The sequence below is a fragment of the Schistocerca nitens genome, chromosome 2 (assembly GCF_023898315.1).
Source record: "Schistocerca nitens isolate TAMUIC-IGC-003100 chromosome 2, iqSchNite1.1, whole genome shotgun sequence".
Classification (NCBI taxonomy): domain Eukaryota; kingdom Metazoa; phylum Arthropoda; class Insecta; order Orthoptera; family Acrididae; genus Schistocerca; species Schistocerca nitens.
The window spans coordinates 347,879,444-347,903,143 of NC_064615.1; positions in this window are offsets into that span (position 1 = coordinate 347,879,444).

Here is a 23,700-nt window from a genome sequence, read left to right on the forward strand (position 1 = left end):
GTCTGTGTGCATGTAAAGGAAAGAATTTTTACTTATTTAGATGGATTTAGTACGTAGTACAGAGATTGTTTTATGGTCACATACTAACTTATAATTTTTTATGTAGTGTCAGTAAGTGAGCTGTGTGTATTTTAGTAAGTTATACAGAGAGTCTATCGGCGGAAATATTTAATTTGAAAGTCCATACACCTTGCCAAGTGTGATACAACAATTGAACTTCCATCATCAATAAATGCTGCTTAACATAAGAGTTTCCATCAGTAGTACCAATATGAACGCAGCGTAAGTATTATAAGCAATTCACGGACTTTAGAGGCAAAAAAATTAAACTGAAGTTTAACTGTACTTGCATAGTGCGTTTTGTGCTCGAAATCTCACAACTTTAATGGTTCCACTGAACTACATTAAGGGGAGACGGAAGACAAATGGGCTTCAAAAATTCGATTTTAAGATTTTAGCATATTTGAATTGCCTGGTCTTTCCCGAGTGAAACAGTTTTTGTTTTATATAAATACGACAATTTTTTCGTGGGATATGATGGTTTTCCTGACGCACGGTCTTTGCCCGAATGATCCTGACACTTGTAGCAAGTACAGGAAAAGTGCCAGATGTGACCACAAACATTCTTTACCTGCATCAGTAATGAATGAAATTAAACCCAGATTTAGATGGTTCAAATGGTTCAAATGGCTCTGAGCACTATGGGACTTAACAGCTATGGTCATCAGTCCCCTAGAACTTAGAACTACTTAAACCTAACTAACCTAAGGACATCACACAACACCCAGCCTGGACCAGATTTAGAGACCTTTGTAAAGATACCTTGTTGAAAAAATGTCTTCATGGGAAAACCCAAAACTTAAATATGTGAATTCTGTCATTTGGAACCGGCTACCGAAAACTGTATTTGTTCAGCTTACAACCCTCAAATTCGGTGTTTATGATGCTATATTGTCCCTCAGTGATGGTGTAATTAGAAAACTGGATGTTTTGTAATTATTGGGCATAAAATCTAGTGGAAATACAGCAAAATACTTGGTGTAAATAGATAAAGAGAGAATCCGCAAAGCAGATATTGCTAATTTAAAACGCACAAAAGAAGCCAGACAGAAAAGAAGAGGGACCAAGAGAAGAAAAGGAGATCAGTATGATTCAGATGATGCTCAGTACGGTGCAGGAAAACATTAGTGGTAAACAATTCTCATCAATAACTAGACTAGAATTGCAATATTAAACTTTAAATGGATTTTTCTCAAAACTACATTTTTGTTTTACTTTCAGGTACCATTATTTGATAATGGGGTTAGTAACATGAAATTTGGACAATTTGTACTGCAGATGGTGATAAGTTATTACAAGTAAATTGAGAACCACCAAACAATCAGAAACTGTTTTATGATAATTAATGTAGAAAAACAGTTAAACTTTACTAGTGAAAGAATAAAAATTTTTTCTTTGTAACCATAATAGGTATTATGTTCATTCTACTGGTAAATTGAGGCATATATTTTACATATATGCAGTAAAAATTTCATTGTTTTATCACTTATAGTTCTTTTGAAAAGTGTACCTATTCAAAGGGTAAAACAGCATTGGCAGAATAAGGATAAAAATTGCCTCCCGTCTCTCCTTAAAATACCTTCACGAGCAGTACGCAATAGATTAACACGTTACACTGGCATGCCACGCCAGCGGCTCACACTAGACCCTCCCATCACGAGCGTGTACCACCGGTGGATCATGCTGGAGTCTCCCACTGAGGGCGGCGTTGCCAGCATGTCATACTCGAGTCTAATAATTATGCTACAAGAAATACACTAGCGTATGACCTGTCATCCAGGCGCAATGAGTAGCTGTGAATACAATTTTGTGTCACCCATCAACGAGAGCTTTCTGAATGAACGAGATACCACATAATAGGTGATTAATGTTAATGTGTGATAGTGTTACCTCTCTTTGTTTTAAAATAATGTACTTATGCCACTTTCAAAATAAAAGATCACTATATTAAAATAGTAGTTCATGGTGCTTGAATACGATCGCCACCTCACAGCGAGAAACAAACAAAGCAGCGCCGGCAGATGAAGGAAATCACAAATGTGTGTGCCGTTCCACAGTGAGGAACACAATTGTCAGCGCTGGCATGAACATGTCAAGCGTCTCCTTTCCCGACCTGGAACATGTCCACTGAGAGTGGCATTAATTTCAAGGTGGTGATCCGTTCAACCAGCCGCAAGAGTCATAGCAGAATTTGAATTTTAAAAATAGTTTTACTATATAATTACTCATCAAACTTATGGAACAGCTACTGTTTGTGGGATTCGGAAACTAGGCAGTGTATTGTTCTATTTGCAAAAAAAGTTGAGGTGCTTATTTCGACGGTAAAAAATTAAGATGTTCAACCGATCATTGCTTTAAGACTGTTCCACGGTTACCTCTTCTAGGTAAAATAGTGATAAGTAACTGCATCATGCCAACATATTCAGGTTGTTCCATTATGACGTACTAACCCGCTGTGAGAAAATTCCTTCGGACAGGTAGGGAGACAGACACGCAGGGTGTCTCAAGGCTTTTGGGTAGAACTGAAACACATGGTAGTGAGTCCACAACCGAGTATATTGACATGGGGAACCAACAGTCGGAAATGCATATGTGTTGTGTTATGGATACGGGCAAGGTAATGCTGCATGAAGTTCTGCAGCACTCTCTCATAGATCCCTGGTACCTGCTATACCAGGAGTATAGTGATTTACAGGCCGGGGGTTTATGGGCGCAGAGCTGGTGCCGGATAGCGTCGCAAATGAGTTCCATCGGATTCAGGTCAGGCGACTTGGTGTCTACGACATCGTGACTCCATTATTATGCTGCTCAAACCACTGTAGCACGAATGTGGACTGTGGACTCGTGACAAAGACGGTTATCCTACTGGAAGATGTCATCCGTGTCGTGCAGGACACCTAGAATGAAGGGATGCAGGTAGTTCGCAAATAATATTCACATAGTCCCCAGCTGTTATGGTGCCTTCGGTTACCACCGCAGGTCCCATGGATGCTCAGGTAAGAGTCCCCCATAGCGTAACATGCAAAACTGGAGCAACCACACGCCTAGATGATGTATCTGGACACGACCCTCGACCTGGTGCGACAAAAGACATCATTTATACTACCAGGCGACACGTTTCCATTGATCCATGGTCCAATCTCGATTATTCCATGCCAGTTACAATCTTAATTGCCTATGTCGTTGGACTGGTGTGGATAAACTTTACTGCACAGCCCCACTTCAACAATGTCCGCTGAACGGTGCGCTCCAAAACACGTCTGCAGCAGCATTGCACTTCGTGCCCCATATTGTCACCTGTCCTGCTTTACAGAGCAGATCAACCTCTGAACTCCACGTTCTGTGATGAGATGTGCATATCCAACACCACTTTCCAACACCACTTTCCATTGATGCTGACAACAGTAGCACGTAAGCAGTTGATCAGCTTTCCCGTTTCCAAAATTCTCGTTTGCAGGCACCGCGCCATAAAATGTCTCCGTTCTGAAAGTCGCCCATGTCAATACGCTTCCCCATTTGCATCCTGTATCGTAGCCAAAATTTTTCCCAGTTCATCGCTGCTACACGTGTATGCGAGGGAAATTTTTTTCTCGTAATCTGATAGGTCGCTAAATGGAAAGCACAATGATAATCAAGAACGTTTTATTTGCATCATTTAGCTACACTTCGCTCCACCTACAGGGTATAGTCAAAGTAATGTAAACAGTGGCAGTAATGGGATGGTTGCGTTTGACGGTCAACAACGCAGATACGGCACGTGTCGCGCTAGACTGTGTGTGTTCAGTACGGACTAGGTAACAGTGTAGGTTGTTTACGAATAGTGCACACTACTACAGGCTTAGGTCGACGTGCAATGAAAAACATAACTGTTCCAAAGAGGGCAGATTGTAGGGGCCCCAATAGCTGGAGAATCAGTAACCAAAACAGCTAACTTATTGAATGTTTAAAGAGCAACTGTTTCAACAGTTATGACAGCCTACACAAAACACTGAAAGACGTCATTGTGTAAACGTAATTATGGGCGCATATAAAAACTAAATTATCGAGGTCGTCGTACGCTCACACGAATTGTGTGAAAACAGCACAAAACTATGGCGGCTAAAGTGACTGCAGAGCTCAATAGCCATCTTCGAGACTCCGCATCTATCGACACTGTCCGGCGAGAACTCCATAAAGGTAATATTCATGGACGAGCTGCAATACCGAAACCATTAGTGACGACAAACAACGCAAAGAAGCGTAAAACATTGTGTCAGGAGCATAAATCGTGGATGGCTTATAAGTGGAAACATGTCATATCGTCCGACAAGTCAACCTTTTAGTAATTTCCAACATCGCGCCAGGTTTACATCTGGAGAACGCCAAAAGAAGCCTACAATCCTGATTGCTTGATTCCAACGGTTAAGCGTGGAGGTGCAAGTGTGTGGGCAGCCATATCATGGTATTCTGCTGCCCGCACCATTACTGTCAAAGGCCGTGTGCCAGCCAACGATTATGTGAATATTTTAAGTGATCAGGTGCACCCCATGATTGAAATGTTGTTCCCCAACAATGATGCCATATTTCAGGGCGATAATGCACTCACTCACACAGTCAGGACAGCACAACTGTGGTATGAGGAGCATGCAACTGAACTGCAGCCTCTTCCCTGGCCAGCACAGTCTCCGGACTTCAGCATTATCAAACCACTGTGGGCGGTATTGGTACGCAGACTCTGGATCATATTTCCACCTCCCTCGTCACTACAGCAGTTAGAAGAGTTTCTGATCGAAGAGTGGCGTAAAATTCCACTGGAGACTACACAATCATTATATGCCAGTATACCAAGAAGAATTGCACCTGTATTACGGACAAATGGGGGTCCAACCCGTTATTAATAAACCATTCCCAAGTAATTACAAGTATTCACATTATTTTGCCTATCCCCTGTACTTCTCCACGTAGTCACTACTCCGACATAGATATCTGTCGTAGCGTTGTACCGACCTTTCGGTACCCTACTCATCAAAGGCAGCCACCTGTGCTTTCCGCCAATTCTTCACGGTGTCTGCTGCTCACTGTCTGTGCCAAAATGTCCTCACAGACAGTGGTTCATGTGAGCCAAGAGATGAAAATCAGAGGGAGCCACGTCTGGACAATATGGTGGGTGATCAAAAACTTCTCATTGAAATAGCGGCGTGAGTGTCTTCGTTGCGGCTGAAGTGAGTTCCTGCACCACTGCCGCACTTTGCCGTCATGCGTGGCAGTTACGTTATGTAAGTTGCACGAAGCCAGGCGAGATTCCTCAAAATGAAGGAGTCAAATTATAGCGCGCACTTCACAGATGGCGGGAAACACTATTGTTCCGGGCAGTTTTACGTGCTCACTATGCGCTCGGAAATGAAGAGTGCTACGTGACGCGATCGATGGCCATACTAGAGACACTGCGCAACACATCTTCACCAAGTTTCATTGGATTTCACAGTGGTTTTAATTCACGATCGATTAGACCTCGAAAAAAAAAATAGTCCTCGTACTTCCCTTAGCACTTTACGTGACTGTAACGAAATACGTTAGAGTACGTTAGATAGAGCGTAAGTGCTCTATGCCTTTCGAAGCTTCTTATCCGGTTCTGGAAGAGAGAATAGGCAGTCTCGGTTGCAATTTTTTTTTTTAATTTTTGACCAGTTTCACTCTCACAGGAGCATCTGGGGGAAAAACAAGTTCCCTCAGTACAAATTTGTGAGCCAAGAGCCGGCCGCTGGTGGCCGAGCGTTTCTAGGCGCTACAGTCTGGAACCGCGCGACCGCTACGGTCGCAGGTTCGAATCCTGCCTCGGGCATGGATGTGTGTGTTGTCCTTAGGTTAGTTAGGTTTAAGTAGTTCTAAGTTCTAGGGGACTGATGACCTCAGAAGTTAAGTCCCATAGTGCTCAGAGCCATTTGAACCATTTTTGTGAGCCAAGAATCAATTATAAAGTGACATTGTCAGTTAAATAAAGCAACTGGGAAACCACGCACCGAGTTGTGAAAAAGAGCGTAACCAAGTAGGAACTGACGGGGTAAAAACGCTCGAGGACCACTGGCAATTGTACGGGAAGTCCTGCAATCACCAATAATGCCACGCCATCGAAAAAAAATTTACAGGACACAAGCACAGGGTAAAAACACTAGAGGACCACTGGCAAGTGTACAGAACTTCCCGAAGTCACCAAAAATGGCACGTCATCCAGTAACACATACAGGGCACATCCTCCTACAGAAACAAAAAAATAATGTTTCAAGGCGAAGAGCGGTAAGCGAACAAACATAAAAAGCCACGTAAATAAGGGTGGAGATAAAGGAACAAATACTGAGGGCTAGGAGACCTTGGTTCACAGAGTATGTGAGTAATATAAGGCATAAAATCGTACAAGAATCACACGCTACCTGTGTTTACACGTACTCACTCTTAACACAGGGCCGCGCGGGATTAGACGAGCGGTCTTAGGCTCTGCAGTCTTGGACTGAGCGGTTGATCCCGGCGGAGGTTCGAGTCCTTCCTCGGGCGTGGGTGTGTGTGTTTGTCCTTAGGATAATTTAGGTTAAGTAGTGTGTAAGCGTAGGGACTGATGACCTTAGCAGTTAAGTGCCATAAGATTTCGCACACATTTGAACATTTTTTCTTAACACAGGGCATGTTTACGACATGTCCTTCATAGCCCGTTTCTATATCCAACTTTTAATAAAGAAAGGGCCACTTAAAAAATGTTCTCCTTTCGCGCAACATTTGAAAACTGCTCACCATCGCCCACCATCCAAAACTAATCTCGATATTTTGCATATTGTACAAAAAGGGAACAAGATGAACATCCTCGAAGAATTTGAAATTTCGGAAAGGGTATGTTCAGAGCTCAGGCCTGTTCAACCGACAACTGACGTTTCATAACTAGGGTGACTTCGAAGCTATGATGTTACCTTTTAAATAAATGTGTGTTCACACATGGCTTTGGTTTATACACTGATATTGTTTAGTTGTGCTTCCTTGCTTTTATGTTATATAACTGATCTAAGTTTATCATTAGTCTATAAATACTTTCGCAGTTTTCCCGGCTGGCAGTGCCATCTAGTAAAGTGTCGGTTACTTTGATTTATAGCTCTGTAGTAGGAGCCGTAAACCTGTGCCATGAGCACATTTTATACACCTGGTCTATGTCGTTAACATGATCTGTTTGTGTTAAGAGCAAGTACGCTTAAACACACGTAGCGTGTGACACTTGTACGATTTTTTGCCTTATATTACATACTCTCTAAACCAAGGTCTCCTAGGCCTCAATATTTCTTGCTTTATCTCTACCCTTATTTATGTGGTTTCTTATGTTTGTTCCGCTTACTGTTCTTCGCTTTGAAACATATTTTCTTTTATTTCCGTAGGTCGATGTGCCGTGTACATTTTATTGGATGACGTGCCATTTTTGGTGATTGTGGGACTCTCTGTACACTTGTCATTGGTCGTCGAGTGTTTTTACCCAGTGAGATTGTACACGGTTACGTGCTTTTCACAACTCGGGGTTGGTTTCGTAGTTGCTTTATTTAAATGACAATGTCACTTTATAGCTGATTTGTGGCCCACAAATTTGTTCTGAGGAAACCTGATGATACTCCTGTGAGAGTGAAACGCGCCACATATTAAATAAATAAAAAACCGTTTTGCAACCGAGACTGCCTATTCTCTCTTCAACTTCTCAAGAGGTTGCTGTACCATTAAGCGAAAGAGTGAGTGGTGGTATTTTTATCTGGTTCTATTTTTAAGGTGAAATTTCTCACTCAATTAATGTTATTTATCGTAGCACTTGCCAGATATAAAGATATTAATCCATACATATTATAAAAATGAAAGTATTGTGTGTGTGTGTGTGTGTGTGTGTGTGTGTGTGTGTGTGTGTTTGTGTACGTATGTTCCACATCCTGGAAACAATCTCTGTTGGGGTCATAACCACCTACCTATCATAGTTTAGCAGATATGTCATAAAAAAACGAGATGCGCGAAAAACTGCCGCCTCATTTATGACGTTTCAGTTTATTACTTCTGCGCTACTGACTTCATTCCCAATACATTTCTGACACAGTATCGACATAAGCAGCTAAATTCACCTATCTATCACGGCACAGAACACAGTTCAGGAGATATGACGTCATAAACACTGAGATGCGTGAAAAATGAGGAATAATGCATTGAATTTCAATACATTTATTCTTCCAATCTATATGTGGCATACGGCAAACCAGTGCTTAACAGTATTGGTTAAAAACAATCTTGGTTGCAGTTTTAGTTTTTTTATTTTTCAACTTCCCCTTTTCGCCTTATTTAGGCATATTCAGGTTGATCTTAATTTGGTATTTCTTAGAACGATCCTTTAGACAGTGTAGCTTACTACCTGAGCCCCATCTTATTCTGTTACTGGCTCCTGTGAACGGGAACGCATTATGCAGATCTTGGAGTCACTCGCGTCCATCTTGAAAAGTTTTTACTGAGTTTAACGAAGGCGATGTTAGCCTGATGTATTCGCCGATGCCCTTTGGCTGCACTGTCTAAAGGATCGTTCTAAGAAATACCAAATTAAGATCACCCTGAAGATGCCTAAATAAGGCGAAACGCGTAGTTGAAAAATAAAAAAAGAAAACTAAAACTGCCACCAAGACTGTTTTTAACCAATTCATTTATTCTTCACTACTAACACACTTCTATAGTCGAGTCAACTTAAGAAATGCCTCACACCTTATAGCGCTTTTGACAGCTTTCAACTGCGAAGCGCAAACGGTTGTAAACGAAGACAGTCGCCATCTGGTACGTAGAGCTATGAAGAAACGTTGCCTTAGAGACTTTCACAAAATCGTTGTAGACGCTCAAAGTAGCCGCGCTCGGCCTGCAGAAACTGTCCTTGATATTACCTACGAACACAGTTTACTTTTTGCTTTAGTTTCTAATAGACAAGTGGCAAAATAAATACACGATGAATGCCGGGTTTGTCAGCTGGTGTAATACATAGGTAAACGTATTATTATTTTCTTTTCGAAAAACAATTTTTCTTCTGTTTGATATTCGGTTCAGAAGCTTGGGAAGATAACCTATTCATTAATTTTCCTGCACTGCTTAAGTTCCAAAGTTCTGAGGATTCCGTACCTCAGTCGGTAGAAACGCAATTCTTACAGGATGGCTTTGTTGTCGGTCTGTCTCTCTCTCTGTCTGCTTCTCCGTCTGTCCGACTGCTAAGAACTCCTTTTCTCAGCAAAGGGTAAACGGGCCACCTTGAAATTTATACTTTATACCTATATCTATACCTATACTTTATGTCCTGACGACGTAAAAAATTGAAGCTTGTAAGCCAATGCAGCTAAAAGATACAGCCATTAATGTCACAGATTTTGATACTCTCAAACTCATTGATCAAAACCTGTAGGATACTTCTCGTTGACCTTGAATCATGAAATTTGGAAAAAAAATCAAGGTTTTACAGCAGAAATAAAGGAAAAAATTCTAAAACTGTATAATAAAAATAAATGTCGTATGTTATCGGACTGTGTAATTGTCTATTCGTCTGTTAAGACTGCTTCGTCTCAGGAACGTTTAGACGTACAGTATGTCATCAAAAGTATCCGGACATACCCAAAAACATACGTTTTCCATATTAGGTGCATTGTGCTGCCACCTACCACCAGGTATCCCATATGAGCGACATCATTAATCAGTAGACATCGTGAGAGAGCAGAATCGGGCGCTCCGCGGAACTCACGGACTTCGCACATCGTCAAGTGATTGGGTGTCACTTGTGTCATAAGTCTGTGCACGAGATTTCCACACTCCTAAACATCCCTAGGTCCACTATTTCCGATGTGGTAGTGAAGTGGAAACGTGAAGCGACACGTATGGTACAAAATCGTAAAGGCGGACCTCGTCTGTTTTCTGACAGAAACCGCCGACAGTTGAAGAGGGCCGTAATGTGTTATACGCAAACATCTGTGCAGACCATCCCACAGGAATTGCAAACTGCATCAGGATCCACTGCAAGTATGTAACCTCCCCGCAAGAATAAAAAGGACAATGATAATGAGCAATGTTGTCTTCCCACAAAACTGAATAATTAAAAATGAGTCACGCGTAACCTTCTTGCAAAATTAAAGAATAATAATGGCCCAAATGTAAACTCCCCACAGTAATAAAACTCAATGATAATAAAAATGTGCAAAAATGTTAAGTCCCCACAAAATTAACGTTAAGATGAACCTGATAAATTTTATAAGGGCAGCTGCGCTGACCTTCGGCCCTGTGCAATAATTAAACCTGAACACAAAAACCAAAATTCTTACCTCAGTAAACTGCATCTATATCTGCTCTTATTTATCGGCACAGCTCCGTGCAATGCTGGCCCATGTTTAATTTTGATTCTTAGAGGGAATGCATAGGAAATATTATTTAACTTGAAATGAATCTTTTTCTTTAAAAAGGGTTACTTTGTAGAAAAATTATTATTGGGCCAATTCTTGAACAAATTAATTACAATTAACATATGTTATTAGCTGAGCGCAATGCTGCTTCATTTCCTTCGATAACAATATACCTCGTCCAGAACCGTGACCAGAGATGCAAGGAGAGCACGCCGCCGACCCATGTCGACGCCCGCTCAGTACAACCGTCCACTCGCTACTAATGCTGCCGACTGACAGCAACTCGCAACTGACAACTCGTTCTGCCGACTCCACACACAATACTGTACTCTCGCGCGGTCAAGCGCGGACTAGCAACGATAAACAACTCTCTGGTCAAAGATTCTGTCATGCCTCGCCATCGCTGGCAATGAATACATACGTGTTTCAAGTATTATGGCTGCGAGGCGGGAGGTGAGGAACTTGGAATTCATGATCGAGCGGCTGCTCATCAGCCACACAACACGCTGGTAAATTCCAAACGACGCCTCACTTGATGTAACGAGCGTAAACATTGGACGATTGAACAGTGGAAAAACGTTGTGTGGAGTGACATTTCACGGTACACAATGTGGCGATCCGATGGCAGAGTGTGGGTATGGCGAATGCCCGGCGAAAGTCATCTGCCAGCGTGTGTAGTCCCAACAGTAAAAATCGGAGGCGGTGGTGTTATGGTGTGGTCTACATTGATGTTTTAAGCACCTTCTTGCTTCTCACTGTTTAATAACAATTCGGGGATGGCGATTACATTTTTCAACAAGATCGAGCACCTGTTCATAATGCACTGCTTGTGCCGGAGTGGTTACACAACAATAACATTCCTGTAATGGACTGGCCTGCACAGAGTCCTGACCTGACTCCTACAGAACATCTTTGGGATGTTTTGGAACGCCGACTCCGTGCCAGGCCTCACCTACCGAAATCGATACCTCTCCTCAGTGCAGCACTCCCAGAAGAATGGGCTGCCGTTCCCCAAGAAACCTTCCAGCACCTGCTGATTGAACGTATGCCTGCGAGAGTGGAAGCTGTCATCAAGGCTAAGGGCGAGCCAACACCATATTGAATTCCCGCATTACCGATGGAGTGCGCCAGAAACATGTAAGTCATTTTCAGCCAGGTGTTCGGATACTTCTGATCCATAGTGTATCAGGCTGAAACTTGTCACATGCTAAGGTCTAAGGTCCCTTGGTACTGTAAACACTAGATGCTTCCAAGTCAATGCAAGCAAAAGATATGGCCATTTATGCCACATCTTGAGACTCGTAAACGCACTGGCAATACGTAGAAGGTAGTTTCCATTGACGTATGACATAAAATTTGACAGGAAGGATAGTTTCACGGTACAAGTAATGGAAAAACTCTGAGCGTTGTTCTTCTATGGTTACATGACACACAAAAATATTTCTTTTATCATTTGTTATCCGACTTCAAACTTAAAATTAAAATGTTGTCGAAAGGATTGGAATTCCTGGAACCGATATCTGCCAGTATCAATGTTGGTAGCAGGCAAAAAGTTGTCGAGATTTTCGATTCTTGGAATTGTCTGTATACAAAATGATTTCAGTACGGAACCCTTAGATCACGAGTTCTCTCACACCCGGTCAGTTTGCTTGACGTGAAGTTGGTCAGAATTATCAATAGGGCTGCAGCCAAACTGTATGGTACCAGCAGAGGAGCTGACAGACCGATTCTTCGTAGACTTCGTCGATTCCTCAGGAGCATTACGAAATGAATTGAAACTAGAAGTAACGATACACTCTTTGCTTGAAAAGCAACAACTACACTACTGGCCATTAAAATTGCTATACCACGACGATGACGTGCTACAGACACGAAATTTAACCGACAGGAAGAAGATGCTGTGATATGCAAATGATTAGCTTTTCAGAGCATTCACACAAGGTTGGCGCCGGTGGCGGCACCTACAACGTGCTGACATGAGGAAAGACAGCAGCTGACCAGCGTTACCTGGTGAAACGTTGTTGTGATGCCTCATGTAAGGAGGAGAAATGCGTTCCAACACGTTTCCGACTTTGATAAAGGTCGGATTGTAGCCTATCGCGATTGCGGTTTATCGTATCACGATACTGCTGCTCGCGTTGGCCGAGATCCAATGACTGTTAGCAGAATATGGAATCGGTGGGTTCAGGAGGGTAATACGGAACGCCTTGCTGGATCCCAACGGCCTCGTATCACTAGCAGTTGAGATGACAGGCGTCTTATCCGCATGGCTGTAACGGATCGTGCAGCCACGTCTCGATTCCTGAGTCAACAGATGGGGACGTTTGCAAGACAACAACCATCTGCACGAACACTTCGACGACGTTTGCAGCAGCATGGACTATCAGCTCGGAGACGGTGGCAGTGGTTACCCTTGACGCTGCATCACAGACAGCAGCGTCTGCGATGGTGTACTCAACGACGAACCTGGGTGCACGAATGGGAAAACGTCATTTCTCCGGGTGAATCCAGGTTCTGTTTACAGCATCATGATGGTCGCATCCGTGTGTGGCGACATCGCGGTGAACGCACATTGGAAGCGTGTATTCGTCATCGCCATACTAGCGTATCACCCGGCGTGATGGTATGGGGTGCACATTGGTTACACGTCTCGGTCACCTCTTGTTCGCATTCATGGCACTTTGAACAGTGGACGTTACATTTCAGATATGTTACGACCCGTGGCTGTACCCTTCATTCGATCCCTGTGAAACCCTACATTTCAGCAGGATAATGGACGACCGCATATTGCAGGTCCTGTACGGACATTTCTGGATACAGAAAATGTTCGACTGCTGCCCTGGCTAGCACATTCACCAGATCTCTCACCAACTGGAAACGTCTGGTCAATGGTGGCTGAGCAACTGGCTCGTCGCAATACAACAGTCACTACTCTCGATGAAGTGTGGTATCGTGCTGACGCTGCATGGGCAGCTGTACCTGTACACGCCGTCATAGCTCTGTTTGACTCAATGCCCAGGCGTATCAAGGCCGTTATTACGGCCAGAGGTGGTTGTTCTGGGTACTGATTTTTCAGATCTATGCACCCAAATTGCGTGAAAATGTAGTTACTTGTCAGTTCTAGTATAATATATTTGTTCAATGAATACCCGTTTATCACCTGCATTTATTCTTGGTGTAGCAATTTTAATGGCCAGTAGGGTAGTTTCGGAGAGCGCGAGGACGACAAGCGAAGTAGTGAGTGAAGACGTCCCGAAAGGGAAGGAGTGCAAGTGTGGAGCGGCGGGTGGCGAGTATAGACGGCCGCGAGGTCGGTCTGTGCGCGGAGGGCGCCCTCGACCTAGCGCCGCCGAGTGCCGGCGTGCGTGACGTAGAGCTGCGTGCCGCGCAGGGGCGCAGGAACCGCGCATAATAAGGCGCCGCGGTGGCTGGCTGCCGGCGATAATAGCCACGGCCCCCGCAGGTAGAGTCTAAAAGTGTTGCTTGCTCTCGTCTTTGTTACCACTGGAAAGGTTGCAGTGCCTCTGTTGTTCGGAATTACTATGCAATGTTCCTTCGGACATGCATGCATCGTATTTCAGGTGCTGCAATATTGTATATATTCGCCGACACTTGGCACGCGACTTTCAATTAAAATGTCTCCCTGTACGGAATACACATGAGGGATGTAAGAGTGCAGGTAGTAGACTCATAGTTGACGATATATGGAACTTTGGGCCTGGCCGTGAAGCCTCCATGGATAGCCCGATAGTAAGGCGACCACTCGCGATAGGCAGGAAATCTTGGTTCGCATCCCCGTCCGGCACAAATTTTCAGTCGTCATTCCATAGTACAGGGCTGTCCGTATTCGCAACTGCGCATACATTTGACGTGTTCTCTTCCCGTTCTGCGAACATTTCTTCGTGATCAATAAGGTGCAGCAGCTGCTGTTCCCGGTCCCAAATATGGATAAGGCAAGAGGATAACAGAAGTTGCCTATTATCTCAACAATGGGGTTGTTATTCTGTGATCATACCCAACCGGTATACACCATATTATTCTTAGTAGAGAGATGTCTTCAGACGTAAAACTATCTTCGGGTATACTCCAACGGACTCTCATACGACCATTACTGTTCGCAATATACCAGGTGATCAAAAAGTCAGTATAAATTTGAAAACTGAATAAATCACGGAATAATGTAGATAGAGAGGTACAAATTGACAGACATGCTTGGAATGACATGGGCTTTTATTAGAACCGAAAAAATACAAAAGTTCAAAAAATTTCCAACAGATGGCGCTTCATCTGATCAGAATAGAAATAATTAGCATAACAAAGTAAGACAGGAAATGCTCAACATGTCCACCAGCATTCCTCAACAATAGCTGCAACCGAGGAATAAAGTTGTGAACAGCACTGTAAAGCATGTCCGGAGTTATGGTGAGGCATTGGCGTCGGATGTTATCTTTCAGCATCCCTAGAGATGTCGGTCGATCACGACACACTTGCGACTTCAGGTAACCCCAAAGCCAATAATCGCACGAAGTGAGGTCTAGGGACCTGGGAGGCCAAGCATGACGAAAGTGGCGGCTGAGCACACGATCATCACCAAACGACGCGCGCAAGAGATCTTTCACGCGTCTAGCAATATGGGGTGAAGCGCCATCCTACATAAACATCGTACGTTCCAGCAGGTGTTTATCAGCCAGGCTGGGAATGATGCGATTCTGTAACATATCGGCGTACCTCTCACCCGTCATGGTAGCAGTTACAAAACCAGAGTCACGCATTTCCTCGAAGAAAAAAGGCCCGATAACGGTAGATGTGATAAATCCGCCCCATACCGTGACTTTCTCGTCGTGTAATGGAGTTTCCACGACAGTTCTAGGATTTTCGGTAGCCCAAATTCTGCAGTTGTGGGCGTTGACAGACCCTCTGAACGTGAAATGAGCTTCGTCGGTCCACAACACGTTACTCAACCAATCGTCATCTTCCGCCATCTTTTGAAACTCCCACACCGCAAATGCCCTCCGCTTCACTAAATCGCCAGGTAACAGTTCATGATGCCGATGGATTTTGTACGGATAGCATCGGAGGGTACGCCTCAGTGTCAACCAAACAGTAGTGTATGGAATGCCGGTGCGACGTGCGACTACATAGACGAACCCGCTACAGTCTCCATTTCTTCCTGAATTGTCTCAGCAGCATTACGCCTTGTGCTCGGTCAGCCACTACAGGGTCTATCGTCTAAACAACCCGTGGCTTCAAACTTCGAAGTAATTCTCGCCACAGCTGCATTTGTCAACGGACCTTTACCCGTTCGAATCCCCTTCCTATGGCGATAGGATCGTAACGCTGAACTAGCACATTCCCATTCTGATAATACAGCTTCACTAAAAGTGCCTTTTCAGGTAACGTCAACATGCTGCGACTGCTGGTGCATCTGATTCTCTCTCTCATTACAGCTCCTGTTATACACGATTGCCATGTGCAGTCACTGACGTTTTGCTGTCCAGCGCCATCTGTCGGACATTTTGTGAACTTTGTTTTTTTTTTTTTTGTTCTAATAAAACCCCATGTCATTCCAAGCATGTGTGCCAATTTTTTGCTCTCTATCTACATTATTCCGTGGTTTATTAAGTTTTCAAATTTATACTGACTCTTTGATCACCCGGTACTTCCGCATTCTGTGCCACTGGCAAACATGAACCATAAATATAAAGAACTTCTATACTACAGTACAGAAGCTAACTGAAAGAATACACAAGAGCGACGGAAATGACACTTTTATTCGGAGAAATTAATTACTCTGAAGTCACGAATTACGGTGGCCCCTTGGACATTTTAAAAGTGTGAAATGATTTTTAAAATGGCGTGCGGCCACCACGGATGGCAATGCATGCTCTCAACGCATCCTCACGCGCTCGACAGCATTCATTCAGGTCGGGGGGGGGGGGGGGGGGGGGAGACCGGCAGGCTTGTCCATTCGTCGGATATCTTCATAGTGTTATTCGTAGAGCTTCTCCATCTGCGCTGTTCGATGCTCTCGCTCTTTATCATCCATAAACATTAAGTCACGGTCGAATGAACCGCTGAAGAGACACGCGTGGTGAAGGCGTACAGCGTGACAATAACGTCCACCGGTGAATGTACCGTGTTCAAAGACTTGGAAGTCAGTACGACCACCAGATCGATCATGTTCGACAACTTTCCTGCATCCATTACGTGTTCCCACCTCTCGCCTCGTGGCGGTACGTCCAGATTCACTACTCAGACTGAGTTTGCTCTCATTCGTGACGAGCATGCTCTTCAGTCCCTATGCTCTTGGCACCATCGCAAATAATGCCGCCCTTGTATGGGTACCAACGGAATAAAAGGCACTGGTCGTCGGGCAAAGAGACTAGAGCCATGCAGTTGCCGTGCCGCTATGGAGCGTGAGATTGTTTGCTTTAGAGTAGTGTTTAATATGGCTGCAATTGCATCCGCTGTCAGACTTGGGTCTCTTCTTACCTGTTGCACAATGTTGGGGGCATTTGCTGCTGGAGTTGACCGTGGTCGACTACCTCCTCTCCTTCCGACAACAATGTCTGTGGTTTGGAATGCTCCCCATGCGCGTGAAACAAAGATGTGAGCGGTACAAAACTCCTGGGCTACACTCGCGACATTTCGTCCTCCTTCCAATTTTCCAGTGAATCTTCCTCGTAGGAAGTCATCCGCCGGCCGCTGTGGCCGAACGGTTCTAACCGCTTCAGTCCGGAACTGCTCTGCAGGTTCGAATCCTGCCACGGGCATGGATGTGTGTGATGTCCGTAGGTTAGTTAAGTTTAAGTAGTTCTAAGTCTAGAGGACTGATGACGTCAGATGTTAAGTCCCATAGTGCTCAGAGCCATTTGAACCATTTGGAAGTCATCCAGATTGTGTCTCTTGGCCATTTTGTGATGAACACCACCACAGTGCACAGCAAATTTTCACCGATTGATACAGTCTTTAACCGTTTCTTCAACTGCCTCGTCTTGTTTGGCCAGCCCGATTTTGCGCTTTAGTCCCTCTGACCTCACACCGTCTGATGTGCAATTTCCTGTGTATTACCTCTGGCAACATGCTCCCGCACTTTCATTCGCTTCAAAAGAGTAATTAATGCTTTATGTATGTTCATCTAGCTCGTGCTTCAGTTTTGCTGAGCAGTGTACGAACAAGGTGCGACAATAAAGTAATGAGACTGATGTGAAAAAAAAATTTGCTTACCGTTTTAGTCAAGTTTAGTGTTGTCTACTTCAAAGTAGTTCCCTTCTGATTGCACACACTTTTTCCAGAGCTTCTGCCATTGATGGTAACATTTCTGGAACCCATCTTCTGTAATATCCTCCAAGACCCTCACTACAACATTTTGGACATCTTGTGTTGTTTGAAGATGGTGTCCCTTGACCGCCGTTTTGACTCCTAGCAATAGAAAAAAGTCGCATGGAGCGATATCTGGTGAATAAGGTGGCTGTGGTAGTACTGAAATTTGTTTTGAGGTTAAAGATTGCTGTTGTGGTGTGAGATTTTTGGGGACCATTTTTGCACAAATCTTTCTCATACTAAGAGAGAATTATTAGACGAACCGTTTCTCGATTGATGTTCAAGTTCTTCTGCAGTCATTTTCACGGATAATCTTCTATCAGATCGTACGAGTTCACACACCCTGGCCAAGTTGACATCCGTCCGTGAGGTTGATGGTCGTCCACTGCGGTCTTCATCTTCAACATTCGTTCTGCCTTCACTAAACATTTTATGCCAACGAAAAACTTGAGCTCTTAACATAAACTCCTCTCCAAAAGCCATCTGAAACTTACTGTAAGCTGTCGTCGCATTTTCACCCACTTTAACATAAAAAGAAATGGCATACCGTTGCGCAATATTATGCGGTTCCATTTCCGTGACGAGAGACGCAAACACGTCATGACTGAGCAGTTGCATCGATGTGCCACTTGGACTAGAAGCAGCTTATAGACCAAGGTCAAAGATATTGTGCCTACACAAGCCTGCAGGGTTGCCACACCTTGCAAAGAAAATCAGTCTCATTTCTTCATTGTCGCATCTCGTATAACTGACCCAGTGCATATCGTCGAAAATTCCATAAAGCCTTTCTCAGATGAAGCTGTTGTATACGCAGAAGCCACAACGCTAAAAAAACTATAGCGAAATGTAGGAACACCTGCAGAGGATTCACGCTTGCTGCGGGGATTGGAAGTTGACCTACAGCATACACAAATGTAACATATTGCACATAAATAGGCAGAAAGACCCATTATTGCAGTATTGCACGATTGCAGAACAGTCGCATCCATTAAATATCTGGAACCAAGCGTACGGAGCGATTTAAAGTGGGACGACTACATAAAACTAACTGCAGGTAATGCACATGCCAGACTGAGATTCAGGGGAAGAATCCTCAGGAAGTGTCAACGAAGTACACACACGAATCAGACAGCTTACAAAACCTCACTTCGACATATATTTTATTTACATGAAATGTACTCGCAGTTGCGAATACGAACTTCCACCAGCTGTATAAGGGAATTACGACAATGAATATTTGTGCCACAAAGGGACTCGAACCCGGATTTCCCGCTTTGCGCAAGCAGTGACCGTAACCGCTTCGGCTATCCATACGCGACTCACGGCCAGATCTAAACTCCCGTATGTCGTCGTTCTTGCGTCACAATCTGCACTCACACATACGTTATGTAATTGCCGTACAGGGAAGGTCGTTTTAACTGAAAACTGCTGCCCGGTATCGGTGGATAAACAGCATCAATCTTCTTAACAGCACAGCCACTGCAATATCGTATTTACCTGCCGCTACTGGGCGGCGACTTTCAATTAAAATGTCGTCCCCTGCACGGGAATTACACAATGTGTGTGCGAGTACAGGTTGTGACGCAGCAACGACGACATACGGGAGTTTGGTTTCTGACCCTGAGTTGTGCGCGGATGGCCAAAGCGGATAAGACGACCGTTTGCTTAAACGGGAAATCCGGGTTCGAGTCCCAGTCTGGCACAAATGTTCCCTTACACAGCAAATAATAGTCCGTATTGTCAAAAGCAAATACATTTCATGTATTTCATAACGGCTGCAGTTGCCGCGATGCCTGTTGCTTCGGACATCACAATGTTGCTAGAGAAAATAGAAAAGATCCAAAGAAATGCAGATTTTCGTCTGAGGTTGTGGAGGTCCGACTATGTTAACCGTACGTCCGCTTTTTGATAAGACTAGGGCGATGTTGAAGAAAAAGCATTTGCTGAGCGATGAAATTTACCTTGAAATTAAAGCTAGATGGGGCACAGCCCTGGTATCAATATGTTTAAAAATACTGTCCTAGTAAATTTACGGCCGCCACGAAATCATTAGTAGCTCGATAACGAAGTACCTGGTCGTAGAGAGCTTACGCGGTGACGCTAATATGACAATGGTTCTACGGTCAAAGAAGGTCCGGGGGCCATCGCCTCTTAAAGATGATTTGATTTAAACTACATACTCTATATTACGCTCATTTTGTTACACTAGTATGAGACTGACATAATGCTTTTGGCTTCGCCAGGCCAAATATATGAATCCAATTTCTATTAACACTGAATAAATTATTTAAAATTTATCCAGGGATTACGATACGCAGTACTTGCAACGTTAAATTTCAGAATATATATTTCAGTTTTTTTTCGACATAGGACTTTTATTTCATTGCGATATTTCATTGATAACGATTAATTTGCTAATTTACAGAGAGTGCAAGACATTTTTGTCATGAAAAATATTATGCGGAAATTACAGCAACACAATAACTATTTGGAGTATATATATAAAGCCAGAACAACAGATGAACCTTTTCGACTATTGGACAGCTTTCCATTATCAAGGATTTGCTTTATTAGGCCCCTGCTGTGAGTACCGGGCGTGAGTCGTGCTTCGGTAGCTCAGATGGTAGAGCACTTGCCCGCGAAAGGCAAAGGTCCCGAGTTCGAGTCTCGGTCGGGCACACAGTTTTAATCTGCCAGGAAGTTTCATATCAGCGCACACTCCGCTGCAGAGTGAAAATCTCATTCTGGAAACATCCCCCAGGCTGTGGCTAAGCCGTGTCTCCGCTATATCCTTTCTTTCAGGAGTGCTAGTTCTGCAAGGTTCGCAGGAGAGCTTCTGTAAAGTTTGGAAGGTAGGAGACGAGATACTGGCAGAAGTAAAGCTGTGAGTACCGTACGTGAGTCGTGCTTCGGTAGCTCAGATGGTAGAGCACTTGCCCGCGAAAGGCAAAGGTCCCGAGTTCGAGTCTCGGTCGGGCACACAGTTTTAATCTGCCAGGAAGTTTCAGGCCACTGTCTGCTGCATTTTTCACCCAGACAGAACTATAAGAGAAACACCACAAGGTTCATTTGGTAAGTGCGAAAGCGTCAGAGAGTTAGTAAGCCAACTCCATTGTCGGAAGCTATGAGAGCCACAGTCTGCACCACTGTGTAGTTTACTGCTAGAATTGCGATAGCGCACATTCCTAGAAAAGAAAGCGAATACGTTGCATCTTTAAATGCATATCTCGCGAAGATACCATGGTAACGTTTAAGTTTCGTAATTAATATTTTTGTTTCTAGGTACACACCTGTAGTTCTGGTTCAATTTGAAACAGCCACGACACAATAGTGTATCACTTCGGTAGCGACCCAAGCCAATATGGTGCAGCTCATCTCAACTTTATCAATGGCCTGCGCCTATTTATTTTAACTCTTCCAGCGGCGACCTATGGTATTGTGCGGGGATTTCAATGTGTAGCAGAACTACAGATATGTGCCTTCAAATAAACAAAAATAGCTACGAAATAGGTCTGAGCATCCACAGAGGCTGGGTTTACTGGTTGGTGGGAGCTCCAAAGTTTGGTAAGTAATGGGGCCTCATAGAGATATCGCTGCCAAGGAGGGGAAGGAATCGAGTGTGCACTCTATGTGCACACAGGGGGGAGTCATTCGAGATGTGGGAAGGGTGGTTCTGGATGTCATGAAGAGCACAGGATGCAGGCAGCTGCAGGTGGTGGCTCATATCAGAACTAATGATGTGCTTCACTTTAGATCGGAAGAGACTCTCTCTCCGGTTTCGGGCTGCTAGCTGAAGTAGAAAAACCTGCCAGTCTTACTTGCGGGATGAAGGCGGTGTTCGCGCTCTCTAGCATCGTCGACAGAACCGACTCGGGTCCTATGGTACAGATCCGAGAAGAGAATCTGAAGCCGAGGCAAACATGAAACGTCGTTCGAAATCGTTCTGAACGCGTTCTCAGAAAATTATTTTGAACTATTTGTTCAGGAGCCCACTCGAAATGTAAATGGTTTCGAAAATATATTTCACCTCTTTAGCAACAAATAATCCTGAGAAAATAGGAGCATCGTAGCGGATACAGTTATTGGTGACCACAAGGTTGTTGAAGTGACACTGATTACCGTAACACCCAAACTCACCAAAAATAAACGAAAAAGGCATCAAAAAGCATATACGAGGTGTGGCTAGAAAAAAAAACGGACTAGTATTGGTGAAACAATAAAACGAATGCAATAAGGTGAAAGTCGCGTGGCCTGTCACGTGACTCTCGCTCCGCCTACTGCTCGAGTTTCATCTGCTTCCTGCACTCAGTCTGCCCGTGGTGTCTGTTTTAAGTAGTTTACGTTTTGTCTGTGCGTCGGAAAATGTTGAGTGTACAGAAAGAACAGCGTGTTAACATCAAATTTTGTTTCAAACTAGGAAAATCTGCAAGTGAAACGTTTGTAATGTTACAACAAGTGTACGGCGATGATTGTTTATCGCGAACACAAGTGTTTGAGTGGTTTAAACGATTTAAAGATGGCCGCGAAGACACCAGTGATGACACTCGCACTGGCAGACCATTGTCAGCAAAAACTGATGCAAACATTGAAAAAATCGGTAAACTTGTTCGACAAGATCGCCGTTTAACAATCAGAGCAGTGTCTGAGTTAACAGGAGTTGACAAGGAAAGTGTTAGGCACATTCTTCATGAAAGTTTCAACATGAACAAAGTGTGTTCAAAAATGGTTCCAAAGTGTCTCACAATTGAACAGAAGGAACGCCGAAGAATGATTTGTTCTGACATCCTGGAAAACATTGAAAGTGATCCCACCTTCTTACAAAATGTTATTACTTGCGATGAATCGTGGATTTTTACTTACGATCCCGAAACTAAACGCCAATCGATGCATTGGAAAACTCCTGGTTCTCCACGACAAAAAAAAGCACGAATGTCAAAATCGAAATTCAAGGCAATGATGATTGATTTTTTTTTTTTGACATCAAAGGGACTGTGCACATTGATTGGGTACCAGAGGGACAAACAGTGAATCAGCATTACTACATTAGCGTCCTGGCTACCCTACGTGAGCGAGTACGGAGAAAACGGAACGATTTGTGGAGAAAAAAGTCATGGATCCTTCACCAAGTCAATGCCCCAGCTCACAGTGCGTTGTCAGTGAAGACGTTTTTGGCAAAACACAACATTCCCATCTTAGATCATGCACCCTACTCACCTGATTTGGCCCCCTGTGACTTTTTTCTTTTAAGTCAAGTCAGCTTTGAAAGGAACTAGATTTGAGACTGTCGAAGCAGTAAAAGAAAAAGCGACGGAAGTAATGTATGGACTTACCGAAAATGATCTGCAGCATTGCTATGAACAGTGGAAAATTCGTATGGAGCGGTGTAGAGACCGAGGAGGAGAGTACTTTGAAGGAGATAACATGAAATTGTAAATAATTGTAAATAAATGTTTTTTCCAGCATCAGTCCGGTTTTTTTCTAGCCGCACCTCGTAAAAAGCGTTGACCACATGTCGTTTGAATTCAAAGAAATAGTATAGACGACTATTGAGAGACATACCAAATAAATTAATAAGAAATGGTACTGATCCCTCATGGTTCATTAAACAGGAAAGAACACCAGTGCAGAAGCAACGGGAAAAAATGCCAAATTTAACAGAACGCAATACCCTCAAGATTGGCGAAGTTCTTCACAAGCTCGAAATGTAGCGCGAACTTGAATGCGAAGTCCTTTAAATGCTTTCCACAGCGAAACTCTGTCCCGAAATCTTGAAGAAAATCCAAAGAGATTCTGACCATTTGCGAAGCACCTATGGAGTATCGTCACAGTTGTGTGACTGAATCCGTGATTACCTGTTAGTGCAGTCACAGTTCGTAGTAATTAACGGAGTAAAACAAAGTAATATCTGGCGTTC